Source organism: Humulus lupulus, chromosome 4 (assembly GCF_963169125.1).
Source record: "Humulus lupulus chromosome 4, drHumLupu1.1, whole genome shotgun sequence".
NCBI classification, from domain to species: Eukaryota; Viridiplantae; Streptophyta; class Magnoliopsida; order Rosales; family Cannabaceae; genus Humulus; species Humulus lupulus.
The window spans coordinates 107,935,200-107,956,939 of NC_084796.1; positions in this window are offsets into that span (position 1 = coordinate 107,935,200).

The window sequence follows — 21,740 nt, forward strand, 5'->3', positions numbered from 1 at the left end:
CTACGAGGTTTCTAAAAACCAAAAGTGTGACTTGATCATAAGTTAAGGTTGTAGTCTTTGAAAATGCTTAGTTTCATTGAAAACATTAAGTGTCAAACATCTGGGATCCCAAAATAAGGTTTACAAAATATTTACAACTCAAAAATAGATTTACACCTGGTTAACTATCAAAAGAATAAGTTAATACAGCCATATACAAAATGCCCCCAACCAAAGCAGTCGGGCAGGCCGAACATGTACGCGCCGCCCCCACGCTCTTCATACTCATGGCCGGTTGACTGACTCTTTGCTTTTACCTGCCACACAGAGCACCCGTGAGCCGAAGCCCAGCAAGAAAACTCATACAGTATATAACATATGCATAAAATATAGCTGACATATAATCCACTGATAAATAGGAAAACCATCAGACTGAACAAACACGGCCATGCCGCCCCAGAGGCCTTACCAAAGCCTGGGGTCTCGGTCCTTATCGTAAGGATAACTCATGTATCCATTGGGTCCCACCCTGGCTACAAGCACTCCATGTGCTAAGCGTTACTTCCGGCCCCAAGGCCGTTCTCAGGCTTCGCCGCTCTCGGTGTAATGCCCCAAATTTCCTAATAAGGTTTAGAACCTTGGTTAGGAGGCCGGGAGGGCCATAATTGATTTATTATAGTATTTAATGATTATATGCATATTTACGTGAATTATATTATTATATGATGGTGAATGCATGCATATGGGAGAATTTATCATTGTGAGGGTGTTTTGGTAATTTGGCCACTGTGGGCGTAATTTTGTATTTTGGGTGCATGATTGTGATTAATTAATATAGCCACATTATAAGGTGGATTGGTTCGAGCTATTTGACATGAGACTATCATGAGATGAAAGTGTTCGGTCTAGTCATAACGAGATTAAGTTCGGGGCTCGGGGTGAGTCTCGAGGTGAATTTAATGACTAGAGCATTACCGGGAATTAAAGGGTAATGGGATATGGATTATTGGTGTTTGAGGTTATTGAGAATAGCGGGAATTGGAGGATGTTAACTGTGATTAATGAAATAGGTGCGAAAGGACGGTTTTGCCCTTGGTGGCTGTTAAGGTTTTATTTTAGACCTAAGGGTATCTATGTCTTTTTACCCTAAGAGATATATATCAGCCATTAAGGCTATAGAAGAGTAATAAAAAACATAGTTTCTTTTCCTTCTCTCTCGATAGATTTTCTTCCTCTTTTCTCTTTGGATTTTCACGCTTAGTTTGAGGAATTAAGCCAAGGAACCAAGCTTAGCCAAGCTAGGGTTGTGCTCCACCATTGAAGAGGGTGTGTTGCCAAGATTAAGGTGAGTTTCTAGCCACTAGAACTCTTGTTTTTGCTCTGTTTTCTAAGTTAAGTTTCAGCTGATTTTTGGGTTGGAAACTTGGGAATTGGTTGGAGTTTTGGCTAGGGTTCTTGGGGTTGTGGTCCCTAGGACATGTGGAGATGGTATTTGGGTTCATTTGGGAGTTAATTTGATGTTTGGAAGCTTTTGGATTGGGTTGGAAATGGTAGAATCGAAAGAAGGAAAATCTGGGAATTGGCTGGCTGAAGGTAGCGCTACAGCGCCCAGTGTAGGGCGCTACAGCGCTACCTGCAGGGAGGTTGGGCGGCTTGAGGTTCTGTCTTGAGCACTGGGGCGCTAGAAGGTGAGTGCTGTAGCGCTACCCTGTTCCTTCAGAACCCTGTTTTGGGTGTTTTTAAGGGCTTTTGGCTTGGGGTTTCAATCCTTAAGGCCCGGGATCGAATCTACTCACTGTGAGGGCATGCTTCGTGGTCCCGAGAGTGGGGTTTAGGTTAAGACCCTATCTTTGGTAATTCTCATTAATTGGACATCGTTTTGGTTATGACTAGGTGACCGTCAAAGGATTAAGGATCGATCGTTCTCAAGGGTCGTTCTTGTTTTACCTTTTACTCGAACCTTAGGTAAGAAAACTGCACCCTGTGTTTATGTGACATGCATGACTATTATTGGTGCATGTTGGCTGATTATCAAGTATGACATGCATGATTATTCTTGATGCATGTCGGTTGATTATTAAGTATGACATGCATGGCTATCCCTGGTGCGCGTTGGTTGGTTATTAAACGTGACATGCATGGCTTATATTGGTGCATGTTGGATTGTTGGATATAACGCATATGATGCACGAGAAACATGTGATTAGGACATGCTTTGTACACTGGGTATGATATCGTTCGGAGCTTGAGCCTCTGTGTTGTGCATGGTTCTAATTGTGCTAGTATCTGTTAAGTAAGCATGCTGAATACCTTGTCTATGGATATTGGACATGTGATATATGTTTGGTGGCATGGCTTACCTATGTATAGCGCTGACTTATTAGTCAGAATCGACAATGGTGTCAGGTCCGTCCGTGAAGCTGTGATTTATTAGTTAAGTTCACCATGGGCTGAGCACTGGTCGTGTTTTACCGACCCAAGGGTCAGAGGTGGCAGAGCGTTGTGAACGCCGGGCCAAATAAAGACTAGTTCTATTCGAGGTCGGCATTGAATGACTCATATGGGGTATTAATGCTGGACCAACCGGAAGGTCAATGAGAACTATAAGCGCTTGCCTGGTCTAAGACCAGATGATTTCAGCCAAGGTATATGACCCCGGTGACTGTTTGTCACATGGCTGGGGGACGCTGTCCTTAGTTACAACTCTAGAGTCGAGAGGATGGTTATGTTGGTGACTAATCACCATACACTTATCCTAATCAAGCTTATGAAGGAACCACTTATCAATTAAGCCTGGGTGACCCTATCGTCACATGGCTAGAGGAAGCTGTACCCACTTCTGTGACTTTTAGCTATTGTCACCTATCTATTTTGGACCGTTGGCCCTGAATGGCTGTTATGATTATTGTTGATATTATGTCATGTTATATTATGTTTTCTTGCTGGGCTTTGGCTCACGGGTGCTACGTGGTGCAGGTAAAGGCAAGAGGAAGCTGGACCATCCTTGAGTTGGAGAGCTTAGGTGATGACGTGTACATATGCAGCTGCTCGTTCGCCACGGCCGAGGTTTAAAGTGGAACTAGGGTTGAACCCTGTTTTGCCGCTTAGAACGGCCTGTTGTAAATGTTTTCTGTAATAGACTCTGAAACTTTATTTTCGGGATCCCAATGTATAAATTAAACGTTCTAGTGAAACGTTACATCTTAACCAAAGTTTTTAATCCCTAAATCGCTAATCATACTTAGTTCACGATTTTGGCCAAATGACTCGGTTAGCGAGTTTAGCACTGTTTACAAGGCACACCGTAACGGTCCCTGGGGTTTGGGGCGTTGCACTCGGCCTTAGCCGTTCATTTCATGATAATCACACATATAGTACATTTCGAAATAATCATTCAAGCATATAATAATTCACTTAAGGTTATACATTCGCACATAATACAATCTAGGGCCATGCCCTGCAATAATACTGTGGGCCCATGCCCTGTTCTCGGGTACTACCGTTTTCTTACCTTTCAATTCGGTAGCTTTGATCACCTGACTCCTCGAGCATGATCCCACTCTAGCCCTAGCGCTCACCTAAACAAAATCCATAAGTCAAAGTCATTACCAAACTTCAAGTCCAAAACCTAGCCTCGGGACCAATCCCGAGCCCCCGGGAAGTCCTAGATCCACAAAACAAGGTGGTGGAATCGAGCCTCGAACCCTAGGTCAAAATCCCTCAAAAATAGCCCAAAAACCCCTTTCTGTGAACAGTGCAGCGCTACAGCGCTCTAAAGAGGGCGCTATAGCGCTACAAGCAGAATCACACATCCCCAGAAACAGGGCCTAGCGCTACAGTGCCCTAAGACTAGCGCTGTAGCGCTAATTGCAGACTGGCAACACCCAAAATCGTTTTCTGCGATTTCTTTCAACCATTTCAACCCCAAACTTGTCCAAATCTTTCCCAAACCCTAAAACAAACTTATCAACACCTCCCACACATCCCAAGCATCCCAAGAACTCATAACCCAAGCTCAAGCAACCCAAAACTCAAGATCTACCATAATGAACCCTAAACCCAGAAATTCAGTCAAACATCAAAGTTAAAGACTTAGAAATCATACCGTGGATGGAAATTCGACCTTGAGTTAAACCCTAGACCTCCTTAGCTTGCTCCTTCTCAACCTTGGCCTGAATTTACCTAAAATCCCCATCAATTCAGCTTAGTTACACAGCTCAAACCAGTCAAACCCTAAAACTGAAACTTCTAAAAACTTACCTCAATGTTTGATGTGTTCTTGCTAATCCCTTGCCAATCTTCAAGTCTAGCTTAGGATCCTTGATGCTCAGCCTATCCTAGCTCACCACTGAGCTTAACTCCAAGAAAAATGAAGGGAAAATGGTGGGAGAACCACAAACCGCACCTTTTGAGACAACCCCCACTATTTTCTCTCTTTTCTTTTTCTTCCTTCTTTCTTTCTTTTTCTCAGCCTTATCACTCTATTCTACCAATCCCACTAAATATAAAGCTTCATTTAACTTATCTCTAAAAAGCCTAAAGACCAAAATGCCCTTCCTATTAATTCAAAACCTTTTTGTCCATGTAGGGTCATTTTAGTCACTTTACCCAATTCCCACTAATTCCTCGAGTGTCTCTAATAATTTCCCGCTTGCTACCCAATACCCGATTAATCACCAAATATACATTCCTCATCATCAAGATTAACCTCAATATATTTTCCAAATTCCCATTTAAACTCCCCAGGCTTGACCCAAGCCGGGTATAAATTCCAGCTTTGACTTTTCCACTAACCCGCTCACTCTAGGATCGTCTCGAGTTACAGATCACAGATATCAACACAGTCATGCCCAAAATGGCCAAATTACAATTATGCTCTTTCTAAGACAATCAGGTCTACATGCATACTAATACACATAGTCATGCATCTCAAATAGTCAAATAGTCATATAACATGCATTAAATCATAATCATGCATTTAACTCGTTAAAGTCACACACAAAATCCCATTATGCCCTCCAGGCACACTAATCAAGGCCCTTAAGCCTTATTAGTGAATTTGGGTCGTTACATCCGATCTTGTCAAAACCTATCACAGGTGAAGTCTTATACTTATATCTTGCTACAACTGAGCACGCCATCAGTGCTGTGCTCATTCGAGAAGACAAGAAGGTACAAAAACCAGTGTATTATGTTAGCAAGAGGTTACTGGGGGCAGAATCGATATACCCTTTAATGAAAAAACTGGCTCTTAGCCCGATCACTCATCTCGAAAGCTCCGACCTTACTTCCAAGCACACCCCATCCATGTGTTGACTGACCAAACACTGCGACAAGTCTTATCCAAACTAGAGGCCTCGAGCAGATTATTGAAATGGTCTGTTGAACTCGGACATTTCAAGATCACTTATCATTCAAGAACGACCATAAAGGGGCAAGCTCTGACAGATTTCATCGTGGAATGTGCTAGAGTATCTGATGACGAAGTTACAACCCTAGCCCGCGAGCTGTGGAAACTTTATGTCGATGGATCTTCCAACGAAAATGGATCGGGGGAAAGAATCATATTGATCACTCCAATAGGAAATCGATTTCACTCCGCCTTAAGGTTCAGCTTCGAAGCATCTAATAACGAGGCTGAGTATGAAGCTCTATTGGCAGGACTCTGAATAGCCAAGGAACTCAAGGCCAAAGTAATACACTGCTACAGTGACTCACAGTTGGTAGTTAATCAGATTCTAGGGGAATATTAGGCTCGTGGCATAAGAGTGGCTGCGTATTTAGAAAAAGCTAAGGCCGTAATCGAACATTTTGAGTTCTATGCCATAGAGCAAGTTCCCCGAGAACAAAACTCAAATGTGGACGCCTTAGCCAGACTCACCACATCCAACGAAGCCGGCACGCTAAACGTATTACCAATAGAGTACTTGTCGACTCCCAATATCAATGACCCTGAAGGGGAAGACGTATGCATGATTGACTCCGAACCAACCTGGATGACCCCAATAGTTGATTACCTCGAAACTAGCATTCTCCCAGCAGAACAGAACAAGGCTCGAAAATTGATGTACCAAATCCTGAGATATACTATTGTGGAGGGGAGGTTATATCGAAGAGGATATTTTATGCCATTACTTCGATGTGTGACTCCACCCGAGGCAAAGAAAATACTAGAAGAAACTCATTAGAGGTTTTGTGGAGACCACACTGGGGGGCATAGCTTATCAAAGAAAATTACAAGACAATGATACTTCTGGCCCACTATCAAAGCAGATGCATTCGAGTATGTCAAGAAATGTGATAAATGCCAGCGATTTGCTACAATTCCGTGAGCTCCACCATCCGAGCTAACCATGATGACCTCCCCATGGCCATTTGTGGTATGGGGAATCAATCTCATAGGATCATTGCCAACTGCCAAAGGTGGAGTAAAGTATGATGTGGTCGCGGTCGATTATTTTACAAAATGGACCGAGGCCGAACCCTTGGCAACAATTACCTCGAAAAAAGTCATGAACTTTGTGGTAAAAATCATCATCTGCCAATATGGAATGCCAAGGAAAATAGTATCAGATAACGGTACTCAATTCGACAGTGAATTATTTACACATTTTTGTGAAAAATCTGGAATAATAAAAAGTTTTTCCTTCGTTGCCCATCCCCAACCAAACGGTTAGGTCAAAGCTGTAAATAAAACTCTCAAGAGTTCTATGAAGAAGCAGTTAGAAGAAGCTAAGGGAAAATGGCTCGAAGAGTTACCCTAAGTTTTATGGGCATATCGAACTACAGCTCGCACTTCAACATGGCATACCCCCTTTTCCCTGGCATATGGGTGCGAGGCCATGTTACCAATCGAAGTCAAAATACCCACGATTCGTAGCCATGCTTATGATCAAGCCTCAAACCAATCCCAGCTCAAAGTAAGTCTGGACCTTATAGAAGAAAGGCGAGATGAAGCTCAACTGAGAAATGCAGCATATCAACAATGAGCCACCCGATATTTTAATAAATTTTTTTGGGATAGGACGTTCAGATTGGGAGACTTGGTGTTAAGGCGTGTGTTCCTAGCTACAAGGGACCTGGCTGCTGGCGTACTTGCACCTAATTGGGAAGGACCTTACCAGATCGAGTCAATTATTCAACCTGGAGTCTATAAATTGGCGAGATTAAATGTAGAATTGGTACCGTGAGCTTGTAATGGCGAGCATCTATGACCTTACTATCAATAGTGTAGGAATGATGTCTCATTGAAACCAAACATGTCTGTTCTTACAAAATTGTTATTAATAAAATATTCGATTATGATCAAAAGTCATTCATGTTCTTATATGTTGTATTTTTTGCAAACTCTCTTAATTTTATAACCTATGGTCACACTCATAGCATATTAAGAGGGCATCAGTGGTATACATACCATAAGTTTGAAAAAATAAATAACATTAAATAAAAATGTCTAGATAATTAACCCGACATAAAAGTGATAAGTATATGCTTGAAATAAGTGTCTGGATATAACCAGATGCGCGAGCTAAGATAATTTGGATGTAACTAGATTATTAATAAGTGTCTAGAAATAACCAGATGCGCGACCTAAATAGGTTTGGAACAAACTAGCTAAAACTAATCGGCACATGTTGGGAAAAAATAGACCTACTTCTAGCTAAGTCAAGATCGAGGCTGGAGTATTTTGCGACAATAGTTTCGACCTCATAACCTCAAAAGACTACTTGAGGAAGAGGAAAAGTAACTAAAAAGCAAGATATAACTAAACTATCTATCTTACATACCACTTAAGTACTTTCGAATGCGTGGTAAAAGTAAGATCCGACCTTGATACAAAGCAAGATTGGATATGGATCATCGAGCAAACTATGCATGAATGCATCAAAAATCGAGCTAAAATCCAACAGATGTTTGTATGAACAAACAAACATAAAGGAAAAATTTAATATAAATTGCTTAAAATATTTCAATTTAAGAAATGTAAGGCAAAGATATTAAAGTAAATTGAAGCACAACATTAAAAATATCAAGTGTATAAAAAAAATAGCTCTTTTACGAGCTGTAAACTATCTCTACCCCGAGGGCATAAAAAAAATAGTTAACTATTACAAAAATTCAAAATGGGACGCAGCCCATGATTGCACATTTAGGAAGCAGGAGCTCCCCCCCCCCCCCCCCCCCCCCCTCTGGCAACATTTGCCTCCTTAGCCTTCTTAGCATCCTCCTCTGCTTCCTCCGCCTCCAGCCGAGCTTGCCACTTAGCCACGAGCTCGTCTTCGAGGAGGCGAACCTTTTCACCCTTCATTATCTCAAAGGTGGCCTTTTTCTCCTCCTCGAGCTTGGCGTTTAGCTTTTCAAGCTCATCGACCTTGGAGCTCTTCTCCTCGAGCTCTTTGATCCCCGAGTTCCTCTCTTCGAGCTCAGCCTCCAGCTTTGACTTGGCAACTTTAAACTCGTCGGCGAGCTTAAGCTGGAGATTCTTTGACTCCTGAGCATAAGACATGCTCGAATGAACCTCGTTGTTCATCTTGTAATTCAACCGAGCAACTGCAGCGAGAGCCTAGTACACAAAAAAATTAAGTCAGAACATGTTCCAAGTAAAACTCAAACAAATAACAAAGTAAGAAAAATTACCAAGGAGATGAGCTCGGTACTCTTGTCGTAAAGGACACTGGAGTCCCGAACGTTAACCAAGAATTGCCACTGAGGAGCCCCAAGATTGTTGAAGCTTTGGCCCACTCGAGATAGGACATACGAGCCAAGAGCGGCTCCGTGAGTCCCCGCAGCGCTGTCGATGACGTACTCATCAGAATGAGTAGAAATCGACAGCAGGCGTTCCCGAATAGGAACCGGCTTCTTTGGAGCTGGTGCGGTCGTTTGAAGGGTTTGGATGGCAGGAGACTTCGAAGGAACAACTTCCACAAGAACCTAATCTGGGAGTCGGAGGTCACAACTTGGCTCGGGCCTTGAGGGGCCAGAGGAGGAGGAGTCACCTCAGTCCTTTTGGGGACTTTAGCGGGCCGACTAGCTTTTTGTTACGCTCTCAGGCACTTGCTTTGCTTGGCTCCTGAGTGGCTGTTGAGCACGTTTTTGAGGTTAGAATCCATGTTGCCTCCGTAATCAAGTCACACATTAGTGTACGAGTTTAAAAATACTAAAGTAAATGTGAAGCAAACATCTAATAGAAACAAAGGGACAAGTGACAAGAAAAGTAACTGGAACTCTCCCTCGAGCTCATGCTCGGCGACCAGGTAATCCCCCTATCTTTAGAGGAGGCAGGGGGAGTCTCTTCCCTATACGTGGAAGTTAGCCTCAAAAGGTCCCTATAGTCATTTGTTCCATATTGAACGACTATCCCATCCTAAACATCATTCATACTATACATTGTTTGGTATTTCCCTAGCCAGCTATCGAATCTATGGACCCTATCATCTACCCAGGACCATACATGGAAATTATCCCTATAATCTGAGAATAGGATCAGGGTGTCGGGTCTATATTTTAGAAGGGAAGGAGACCACAAGGCCGAGCTGAGGATGGCTATACCTCCGTCACTCGAGCTCGAAGCCTCGTCGTTGGCATCATTCCCTGAACACAGACTCTGGTGGCAGTGAGCTGGGGATCGAGCCCTTGAGCTCACTAACCTCTGCCTCGGAGGGAGTTTGTCAGTAGGGAGTGGTACATGCTCCCACATGGTGTACTTTCGGTAGGAAATGTCATCCATCAGCTAGCCCTGCTCCAGAAGGCGGCAGGCTCAAAGCTTATCTTCATGAAGAACTTCCTTGTGCTCCTTCTTTGTGGCCGTAGGGGTAGGACGATGATAATTGACTAAAGAATTGAATACATTACTATTAGTTCGAGCCTAAACGTTAATAGAGCATGAAAGAAAAGGGGGTCATATACTTACAAATTCGTTGAAACGAATAGAACTTCGAAGGAGCTAGGTCATCTGTCCAAAAGAAGGCTAGCTTGAAGTTAGGGGGATGTTTGGGCATGTCCTCAAAGATCTTCTTTTCCTTGGGATAGCTCGACAAGTAATAGAAGCCATCTCCTCCCCAAGCTCGAGAGGGGTTGCTCTTCAGGAAAAAGAGATATAGGATCTCTCTTGGTGAAGAAGGTCCATCCCACTTCAGTTCGTGGTATAGCGACCTCAGGGCTAACAAGACCCTGTATGAATTGGTCTGGAGTTGGAAGGGAACTGTAACGCCCCATGTCAATATGGCTACTTCCTGGAATTACAACTGACCCTACAAACCAACACGAGTCTTTCCAGCGTGCTTTGTCCTCACTCGCACGCTTCCTAGGAAAACTTCCCAGAAGGTCACCCATCTTGAGATTACTCCAGGTCAAGCACGCTTAACTTTGGAGTTCTCAAGTGATGGGCTACCGAAAAGAAGATGCATCTTGTTGATATAGGTAGTACCCATCAATCCATTTAAGCCTTCTTCAAATGTGTAGTCCCATACTTACACAGTCTTAGAATCATCACACTTGACCTTCCCCAGGCAGTGTGGGATTGCACAACTTTACCCGGTCTTTCAACTTATGGATCATGGATCACAAGATTCTGACTGTCACAATCACCCCCCCTTACGGGCCCGACGTCCCCGTCGGCCACACTTCTGGCTGGGTCAAGGCTCTAATACCATTTGTAATGCCCCACGTTACTATGGATGATTCTTGGAATGACGACTAGCCCTACAAACCAACACGAGTCTTTCCAGCGTGCTTTGTCCTCACTCGCACACTTCTTGGGAAAACTTCCCAGGAGGTCACCCATCTTGAGATTACTCCAGGTCAAGCACGCTTAACTTTGGAGTTCTCAAGTAATGGGCTACCAAAAAGAAGATGCAACTTGTTGATATAGGTAGTACCCATCAATCCATTTAAGCCATCTTCAACTGTGTAGTCCCATACCTACACAGTCTTAGAATCATCACACTTGACCTTCCCCAGGTGGTGTGGGATTGCACAGCTTTACTTGGTCTTTCCCCTTACGGATCACGGGATTCTGACTGTTACAATCACTCCCCCTTATGGGCCCGACGTCCCCGTCGGCCACACTTCCGGCTACTTCCTGGAATGACGACTGGCCTTACAAACCAACACGAGTCTTTCCAATGTGCTTTGTCCTCACTCGCACGGTTTCTGGGAAAACTTTCCAGGAGGTCACCCATCTTGAGATTACTCTAGGTCAAGCACGCTTAACTTTGGAGTTCTCAAGTGATGGGCTACCGAAAAGAAGATGCTTCTTGTTGATATAGGTAGTACCCATCAATCCATTTAAGCCTTCTTCAACTGTGTAGTCCTATACCTACACAATCTTAGAACCATTACACTTGACCTTCCCCAGGCGGTGTGGGATTGCACAACTTTACCCGGTCTTTCCCCTTACGGATCACGAGATTCTGACTGTCAGAGGCGCGAGCCCAACAAAATCCAGAAAGTCCTTAAAAAAGGACTTCAAGGGCAATAGAGCCCGTGCCTTCATATGCTCGCGACTCCAGGCCCCGAGTTTAAGTTTATTGTCAGGACGGCCATCGCCCAGAGCATAGCATTTTTGCTCGTTGGAGGTAGGAGCTCGACACCTCAGCGAGCCTGATAATCCTAGGCCATGACGAGCCGGGATGTCGGTGATTTGTCCTAATGACAAAACCGAGCTCTAGTAATGCTCAGCCTCGAAAAATTCTCCCATTGAGGAAGGAATGGCAGTTGGCTGCAAGGTGGACAGACAATTTGATGACTCCTCCATCAGCGAGAATACAAGGTCACGAGGCTTGAAGGCAACAATTACTTTGAGTGTAGAGTCAATCAGTCGATCTCGAACTCGTCGCTTAACTTCGCCTCAGAACAAGTAACCCCTAACGAAGCCATCTCATTCGAGCCTACACTTCTTATTTCGTCCAAAGGTAAGACATGTATTAGGGAAATATATGCGTCAACCCATGGTTATTGCGAGCTCAGAGCATGTTCGAGGCTACATATCCTTGAGCTTTTCGAGGTCATTATTTACTACAAAGAGGTCCGACTGAAGGATCATATGACAACCGTGTATATTTTGAGGTTACACCTAACGAGCCTAGATTTCAGGATCATAACTACCCTTCTCAAAATCTGGGTGTAACATTTTTCCCCCTCAAAAGTATCAATTCGAATCCCATGAGAAGGAAACCTTTGAATTGTCCTCCTTGGAAACTGTATCATTAATTGCACTCGATTGTTGACACGCATCAGCTAGGGATTGAATGATCAGAGTACTTGAGTGCCTGTTGTACCATGCGCACGTCCGTTCGTCTGCCAACTTTATGACGCCATCACTTTAGTTGTACCTGACCGTCGGATCAGATACGAAATCTGGCTAACGGCTTAGATTATCCCAACCTTTGACATGCCTTGGGACCTATAAATACGCCTGTACCATATCCTTCATCTCATTTTCCCGTCATGAATTTTCAGAGAAAAAGGAAGAGAAACCATAACTTGGAATTTGCTCTACTCTTGCATGTTTTCCAAACCGAGAAAACAAAACAACGTTGGCTTGTTCGACTCTGCAAGATCATTCTTGCAACCACTCATTCGGTCATCAATCTCTCTGTATCCACCAGCTTCATTGTGTAAGTTTCTGTCCTTTACCTTATATGTTTTTACATATGTTTTTTTTCCATGCACGTGTGTATTGTTGTCGCACTGTAGGCACATTTACTAGTTTGGCACTAGAATGTTCGTGTAGTTCTTAGGTTCTTATAATATTACGGGTTCCAAACCCAAATTTTGTGAAAAAGATGCAAACATGGTTTAATTTTTGGATAACATATCGTGTAGAACTAAGAAATGGGGTATGGAATTAGGTTTTTTAAATTGCACGTTTCCCAAAATTATCATATTTTTTTAGTAACCGCCAACTTTTTCCCTGAAAATCTGGGATTTTAAAAAATAAATCCACTTTTCCCCCTTCGCGTCAAATACACGCTCGGAGCCTGACTCTTTCAATAGTTTAGGTTTCTCTCGAGCTTGATCTCGTTCTTTCGATTGGGCTTATTCCATGGTTTCATGCATTCAAGCATGAACCATCTTGACTTTTATCCTTTATTTCGTGATTTCTTGCGTGTCTGGCCCTCACCCTTTTCTTTCTTGCTAGATGTCGCATAATCTTGAGAAGCGGTGGGGGTCAGTACTTGCAATTCCCTATTTTCCGACAACTCCGAGCCCTGAATCGCCCTTTACTCAAAATCAGAGGCTGATTTGCAAGCACGAAGTGAGGTGTGAGCAAGAGGATATTCGTGCTAATTTCCGATGTCAGATCGATGAGGTCGAAGAACAGAAGGAAGAAACTTTGGGTCGTGATTTATTCGGATCTGGATCCTGAGCTTAGACTGACCCCTCTCGATCCCAAGCTTAAAGTAACAGTTGCTTTCAAGCCCGGCGACCTCAAATTCTCACTGATGGAAGAATCATCAAGCCATCCACCCAACTCACATCCGACTACCATTCCCACCTCGAGGGGGGAATTTTTTGAGGCCGAGCATTATTGGAGCTCAGTTTCTTCGCTAGGACAAATCACCAACATTCTAGCCGACCATGGACTAGGATTGTCAGGCTCACTGAGGTGTCAATCTTCTACCTCGAACGAACGAAGCTGCTACGCCCCGGGAGACTGCTTCCACGAGCATAAACTGAAGCTTGCAGCTTGGAGCCACGAGCACATGAAGGTAGGGGCCTTGTTTCCCTTGAAGTCCTTTTGTAAGGACTTTCTGGATTTTGTTGGGCTCACGCCCTTCCAACTCCAGACCAACTCATACAGGGTCTTGTTAGCCCTAAGGTCACAATACCACTGTTGACGGTGAATTCTCATCAAGGAAATTAGATCGGAAAATTCAAAGGTAAGTATGGAGATATTTAGATAAGAACTTAGAATGAACTTATGGAAGGATAAACACAAATCAAAATTGGAGTAAGCCTTTGTATATTGCTTAATAGCCTGAGTATACAATGAATTTTCCAACCCCTTTGCTGGAGGGGTGAAGGTCTATTTATATTGGGGCTCTAATGGCTCCTGGTACATTGTGGTCCAGGGGACAAGATTGTACATAGGTACATTGTTAGGGTTGTGGCACAGGTTGTAGTGGTGTTGAAGGAGTGGTGGTCGGCTCTAGTACGTGTCAGGGGCTTGCAAAAGTACTCCTATATTGGTACCACATTACACCTCCACTACTTGCATGACACAGATGTCAGGGCCACGCTTCTGTCCTCTACATGGTTGTACATCTTGCACCCATACACGTATGGATACCTTGTACCTGATGGTTACTCTCACATCTCCAAGGCAGATATTGTAACGCCCTGGCTACCCCAGAACAGTTACGGTGAACGGTGAACCGGAAATTTGACCCGCTACCCGAGTCCTTTGGTTAAAAACGTGATCTAAGTGTCATTAACAGGTTAAGGTGTAAAACCAGTAAAAAGGAAAGGGCACTTTTCATTAAGTAAATAAACTGCTCATGAGCCTTTTTTAAAATGTTTACAAGTAGTTCAAGTTACAAAAGAGTTGCTACAGTTCCAAATATACAATCCCCGCCGGCCTAAGCGGCAAAAATAGGGAAAACCCCTAGTCCCTCTGAGAACTCCTTGACCGTGGCAGTCAAGCGGCCCTGTATGTACATCACATCGCCCAAGCTCTCCACTCAAGGCTGGCCAAGTTTTTCCTTCCCTTTACCTGCACCACATAGCACCCATGAGCCGAGGCCCAGCAAGAAAACATAACAATACATGATATAATATCATCAACGATCATAATAACCATTTAGGACTATCAGTCCAACAAATAGGTGACAATAGCTAAAAGTCACAGTAATGAGCATCGCTCCCTCTTGCCATGTGACGATAGGGTCACCAGGGCTTAACTGAATAGTGATTCATTTATAAGTTCGTTTAGGACAGGTGCATGGTGATTAGTCACCAACATAACCTTCCTCACGACTCTGGAGTCGAAACTATGGACAACGTCCCTTAGCCATGTGACAAACAGTCACCGGGGTCTCATACCTTGGCTATATTCATCTGGTTGTAAGCCAGGCAAGCGCTTATAAGTTCCTCGACCCTAGGGTCGGTCTGGCATTAATGCTATAGAGCCATTCAATGCATGATTCTCGACTTTAGAGTCAGTCCCTGACTAGTCAGTGTCTCAACAGGTAAACAACGTTCAACAGCATTTAATATGCAATCCATGTCCACATATGTCAACCAACATGCCTTAATATCAAACCATGCATGTCATATACCTATACAGGGTGCAACTGTATCCATACACTGTTTTCTTACCTCTGGTTCGAGTGAGTATTATAATATGAACGACCCCTGAGAACGATCAATCTTTAAATTCCTTGACGGTCACCTGGTCATAACCAAAATATAGGATTCATCAATAAAATTGATAACCGAGGGTTTCCCAAACCAAAACCCAGCCCCCGAGACCTCAAAAACTACCCAACCGGGTACTAGGTCTAACCCCGAGGCCTATGGTTTGAATCCCTAAGCTAAAAACCACTTTTTAGCAAAATTGGCCTCATGGGCCGTGGCCCCCAAAAGCTGTGCCGCGGCACGCCCCAACAAAGAGGCCCCCCCCCCCCCCCCCCCCATCTTCCAGACGCGCGTGGGCCGCGGCACGCAAAAGCCGTGCCGCGGCACCCAGCCTAGAAAAGCTAGAACGGCCACACACGAACCAGATTTTCATCCCTGCATTTCCCTTCACAAACCAGACCTTCTAACCCTCTCTAAACCCTTTCCAAACATCCAATTCAACCCCTAAACCTTACCCATACACCTCCTCACCAAAACCCAATCAACTAACACCAAAAACCTCCTTTGATTCTCACTTCCCACATCAAAACTCATGATTCAAAAGCTAGAACAAAAACAGAGCTTAACTTGAATTCAATGGGCAAAGCTTACCTTAGAACCTGTTTTGAGCTTCCCACACAAGCAGAACCAAGTCTCCAACCCAGCCCTAAGTTCCTCTAGCTTGAACTACCACCAAGAACACAAAACCACCAAAGGAGCAATGAAGGAGATGGAGCAAGGAGGATGTACGGGAATGGAAGAGGCAAACTCTGTTTTTACTCTGTTTTAATCTACAGCCTTCTAAGTTACTTAGTCACATATATCCTTCCAAAAAGACCAAAATACCCCTTATGTCATCCTAAGTCTCCAAAGCCACCCCAAGGGAAAAATTGGTACATTCCGCTAAACCCGTTAATTATAATTAACGCTTCCCAATTCCCGCTAATCTCAATATCCTCAAACTCCAATATTTCATAACCCGTTACCCTAAAATCCCCGGTAACGCTATAACCTTTAATATCACCCCGAGACTCACCCCGAGCCCCGAGCTCAAACCTGTTATGACCAAACCGATAATCACGTTAAACGATCGTCTCATGTCGGAGTACTCGAACCAATCCACATTATAATGTGGTCCCACAATATATCATTAACGTACAACAAATATTCAATTATACCCTCAATGGGCCAAATTACCATAATACCCCTGTAAACAATTGTGGACTCACATGCATGCATTTAACATCATATAATAATATAATTCTCATAAACATGCATAAACACATTTAATGGCATAATTAAACAGTTATGGCCCTCCCGGCCTACTAATCCAGCCATTAACCATAATAGGGAATCCGGGGCATTACAGATATTTTCTCAAAGCTATTCCACATTCTACTAAGTGTAGGAAAGCTTGTGTGTTAACATGAAAAATATACTTAGTCCTCTATACCACTATAGGCTTGATAAAAAATAGATCTTGGGTCTCTTTTATTGCTCCTCATCCGGCCCTTCCAGGGGTCTTAGACCCCATACGGGCATGCGAGGCATCGACATCATGGCATAGAGGCATCTGGGCTAGACGAAGCAGGACACGAGTATACGACACCTCAGCACAGCTGAGTGAGGTGTGGTGCGAGGCCCTCAAGCGTAGGTGCATGAGGCCTTGGTGCGTGGGTGCACGAGGCCCTGATGCGTGGGTGCGCGAGGCCTTGGTGTGCGTGGGTGCACGAGGTGTTGGTGGTGTGAGGCCATGGGGGCTGCGAGACGAGGTGTGCCTCACTTGGCGCGAGACACTTAGCCTCGCATAGTGAGGCTATGCGAGGGGTGCCTCACTAGGCGCGAGACCCTTGGCCTTGCTATGCGAGGCTACACGAGGCTATGTGAGTGGCGCCTCACTTGGTGCGAGACCCTCGACCTCACTATGCAAGGCTACGCGAGGGGTGCCTCACTAGGTGTGAGCCCCTTGGCCTCACTATGCGAGGCTACGCGAGGCTATGCGAGTGGTGCCTCACATGGCATGAGACCCTTGGCCTCACTATGCGAGGCTACACAAGGCTATAGGTGCTTGGGACGAGGCGCGTTGTGAGGGGAGCCTCGTGAGATGTGCGCAAGGCGCTACGCAAGGGGAGCCTCACCATGCGAGGCATGCTGCAAGGGACAGGATTGCGAGACGCGTGCGCGTGGTGTGTTTCGAGGGGAGCCTGATGAGATGCGCGCAAGGCATGATGCGAGGGGAGCCTCATTGTGCCAAGCGTGCTGCGAGGGGCAGCCTCGCGAGATGCATTTTCACGGTCGAGGCACATGGCTCTGGTGCCCTTGACATCTCTCAGCGCCAAGACAAGTAGGGCCTCGCTATGTGAGGGCCTCGTGCACCTGCCCTCTTGCAACACGTAGCTTGGCCCCTTAGCCTAGCAAGGCCATACTTCATGGCTCATAAGGTGATGTTTCCCTTGGGACAATCTCCCAGTTTCACAAGACATACGGGCCCAAGCCTGATAACATGACTAAGTGACCTTTTGCCCTGTATTCCAACCATGGACTAGAGATTTTTCTCTTGGTGGATTTTTGGCATCCACACTTGCCCACAAGTCTATAGGGAGGCCTTTAGGCGTTCTTATAGTCTCTTCTCTTCCTTTTTATTTTTTTTGTATGTATCATGCTCGAGGTCCTTTGGAACCCACGCGAAAAGGGGTTCGATAGGTCTCTCTTTGGTGCACCTTGATTGTATCTATAAGGATATGTTGACCCCTTGGGTTCTAGTTATCCTTTTATAAACTTTTGCGCGCACTTATTATTTCTTGCGAGAAGCGTCCTTCATGTCATTAGGCATAGTACTATATTTGCAAGCGTCTTCTTTGAGACCCTTTTTGCAAGCGTCTTCTTTTAGACATTTTTTGCTAGCGTCTTCTTTGAGACCTTTTTTGGCAAGCGCCTTCTTTGAGACCCTTTTTGCAAGCGTCTAATTTGAGACCCTTTTTATGAGCGTCTACTTTGAGACCCTTTTTGCAAGCATCTACTTTGAGACCCTTTTACGATTTTTGAGGTGATCTCCCCTCTGGTCGGGACTTTTATGGCTAGATGGTCCTCGTCCAATTTTAAAATTGGTCAGTGACCCCTCTAGTATGACGTTCCCTTCTATATGGAATCTTCAGACGTATTGGTAGTAGGGCGACTGAAGGAAGATTCGCTTTCTTCAACATGCGAGTTCTTATGGCCCTCTTCCACACGTATGTACTTCTGTGCGCTTTCAAAGAAATCATCTAAATTTGAAACTTCTCTTTTGAGCATGTTACCCCATAACTTGCTTCCTGGATGAACTCTAGCTGTAATATCCATCTTGAGCTCCGCTTTGGTTAAATTTCCCACCTTTGTTGCTTCCATATTGAACCTATGGATATAGTTCTTCAAACTTTCATTTTTTCCTTGCTTTGTGTTAACAAGGCTGGTAATTGGCATAGCATAATCACAGACTGCATGGTGCTGCTGAAGAAATTCGCCAGAGAATTGCTGCCATGATTTGATTGTTCTTGGCCTTAACCTCTTGAACCACTTGTATGCAACACCTTTAAGTGAAACAACAAAGAAATGACATTTTGCTCTACTGTTGACCCCTCATAACCTCATCAAGTTATTGAAGTAGTCTAAGTGATACTTTGGGTCCGTAGTACCCTCGTATGGAGTCATGCGAGGCTATTTGAGTTTGGCGGGGATTTGCTCAACCTAGATCTCCCTTGTGAAGGGCGAATCATGGTCAAATTCTTCATCATCTCTGTGCCCCCCAAGTGTGGTGATAATCTTGCCTTGAGGGTGCTGCATTTTGATGTCTAGTTCCCTCCTCTTTTTGTGTAAGGAGTCTTGCGGGTTCTCAGGCTGATCCCTTGCCTTGGTTGTGTTCCTCGGGGGAGCCGCGGAGGGTGCGTTTCTTACTTCTGGCCTCTTCCCATGGAGTTCTTCTCTTAGGCCAGGGGGCGCCTCTTTTGAGGTGACTTCTGCTTCGTTCTTACGACCATCATCTTCCCTCTGCCTTTGCTCCTGGGGGAATTTCGTCGGCCTAGGTCCCTCATGGTACTTTGTCAGGGGAGTTTTACTGGTGGAAAGTCAGGTTCTCCCATCGTCTACGGGGACAGTATTTTCCCCTTTTTCATGCTCCTTCTATTTACGCTTAGGAAGGGGTATGCTCGACTTTCCTTGTAGGAGGTCATTTAAGACCTCTTGCAAGTTCTCTATTGTGGTTTCCAGCCTTCGAGTCTTCTTATGCAACTCGTGAATCTCATCCTTGTACAAGCGAGTCCTTGAGCTAGAACTTACCAAGTGTACTCGGGGACTCTTGCTGGCCTGTGTGTCGAGGGACCCGGGTCTTGGTAGCTTGAGCATGGTGCCACCGAGGACCGGGGATGTGGGTACACTGGCGGCTCTGAGTGACCTCCGTTGGGCTCGACAGCCGAGGATGATGCTTCCTTCTCCTCCCCTGGGGGAGGACATTCATCGGGCATATCTCCATGCCCAAGTGGAGGAGGGTCTTTCCTGGAAGCTGTTGTGAAATTAATAGTGCGTGCAAGTATACACAGTCGTCAAACAAGTAATAAAGTGATAAGTCAAGTATCGTCTCCACAGGGATTGAAAATTGGAAATTAATTCACAAAATTAATTACTCACAAATTGGTTTCAAATAAAAGTAAAACAATAAGATAAAACTAAATTAATGAAAAGCAAATAAAATTAACGAACAAAAACTAAGAGAAGAAACAAGCTAGAATTATTAAATTGTCCTAAAAATGCAATTATGGTAACAATGTTGCAGATGAATGCTATAGCAACTGGGCAAAGTTGACTAGGAATTTAAATTTCATAATCCTTTTTCCAAAGTGTTTATGGTTTGGTTCTTTAATTAATTAACATATTCCTATGCCCAATTCATTTCAAGAACACCAATATAAGTGCAATTCCTATAAGTCATGCAAGGTGAAAATATATCCCTATACAATCACAAATCCAAATCTAAGAAATTAAGAACTTGCATCATTCAAGTTTGTGTCCATTAACATTAACCTTTCCAGGATTAATATTAATTCATCAACCCACAATTGGTGATCAAGCAAAAGTAAGCATTAGGCAATATACACACTTGAATGAACAAAACTCATCCACCAAACATTCATGCAACAAAGTACCAAATCACAATTTCAAGTCAAGAAAATAATACTAGCAAAATGGAAATTAACTCATAAATAGATGTGCAAAAATACAAAATTCTAAATTAGAGAAAGATAAAAAGAAAAAACCCATATGGAGTTTGTCACAAGACTCCAAGCTTTTCCCCCAAAATCCTCTTCTTCTTCCTCTTGATTTTTGCCAAATCTCTAAATAAAATTACTAGAGAAAAATACCAAAACCTAAAACTAACACTCAAATAAAATATTTTTTTTCTTTTTCTTTTTCTTCATTTTTCTGGGTGTTTTTCTCTCTACAATGGCAGCTCTCCCTCTCCAAAATGGTGGCTGCTCCAAGGTTGAAGAAGATAAAAATTAACTCTCTCTAGGGCTCTAAAATTGGGTATAAACCCTTTCTTTTTCTTCTACACGTGGGGACCACATCCTTTTCCTTTTCAGAATTTTGCAGCTCCTTTCCACCTCATCTAAGTACCTGCCAACTGTACAGAGTTTATGTTGCTGACTGCCCACACTTTGCTGCAGCAAAGTTGACTGATGTTGCAACAAAATGCCAGAATTTCAGCTCCAAGATGATTTCCTTGCACATGTTTCACTAAGCTTTCCAAGCATCCTTTCTTTTTTCCTTCAAAATAGATACCACATTTTTAGAATATAATCCCATTATTTTCCACAAGAGTTATCATTAATTAAAATAAAATACACAAACAAAATTAAAAGACAAAATGACTAAAACCACACAATAATAACACAAACACTCTATTTCACTTAAATTTTTAAGTTCAAAAGCTCAATTAATAACTCTAAAATATAGAGTTATCACACCCCCAAACTTAAACCATTGCTCGTCCCGAGTGATGACTCTAAAAGAAGAAATACAAGAAAAACCAACTAACTACAAGACAACATAATAAAGAAACAACAGAAAAGACACTACTACAAAGAGGAGATGCTTACTTAGTATTTGGCCTAACAAGGAAAATGCTCTCAAACTTTTATTGAAGATGATGATGAAATGATAATATAATTCCTCTTGTAAGTGTTTTCAACCAAATTCCTCAAATATTAATGATGTTATCAAACCAAGAATCAAGTGTTTATCCCTAAAGTGTATACATAGCTCTTCCCAAACATTCTCAATTCTCCCTAAAGTAAATTAGACCATGATCCTAAAGCCTAATTATTGTCTCCATAAGTTGACTTAATGATTCCCTCTCCACTAATGTAGACAAACACTAACCAAGGATCAAA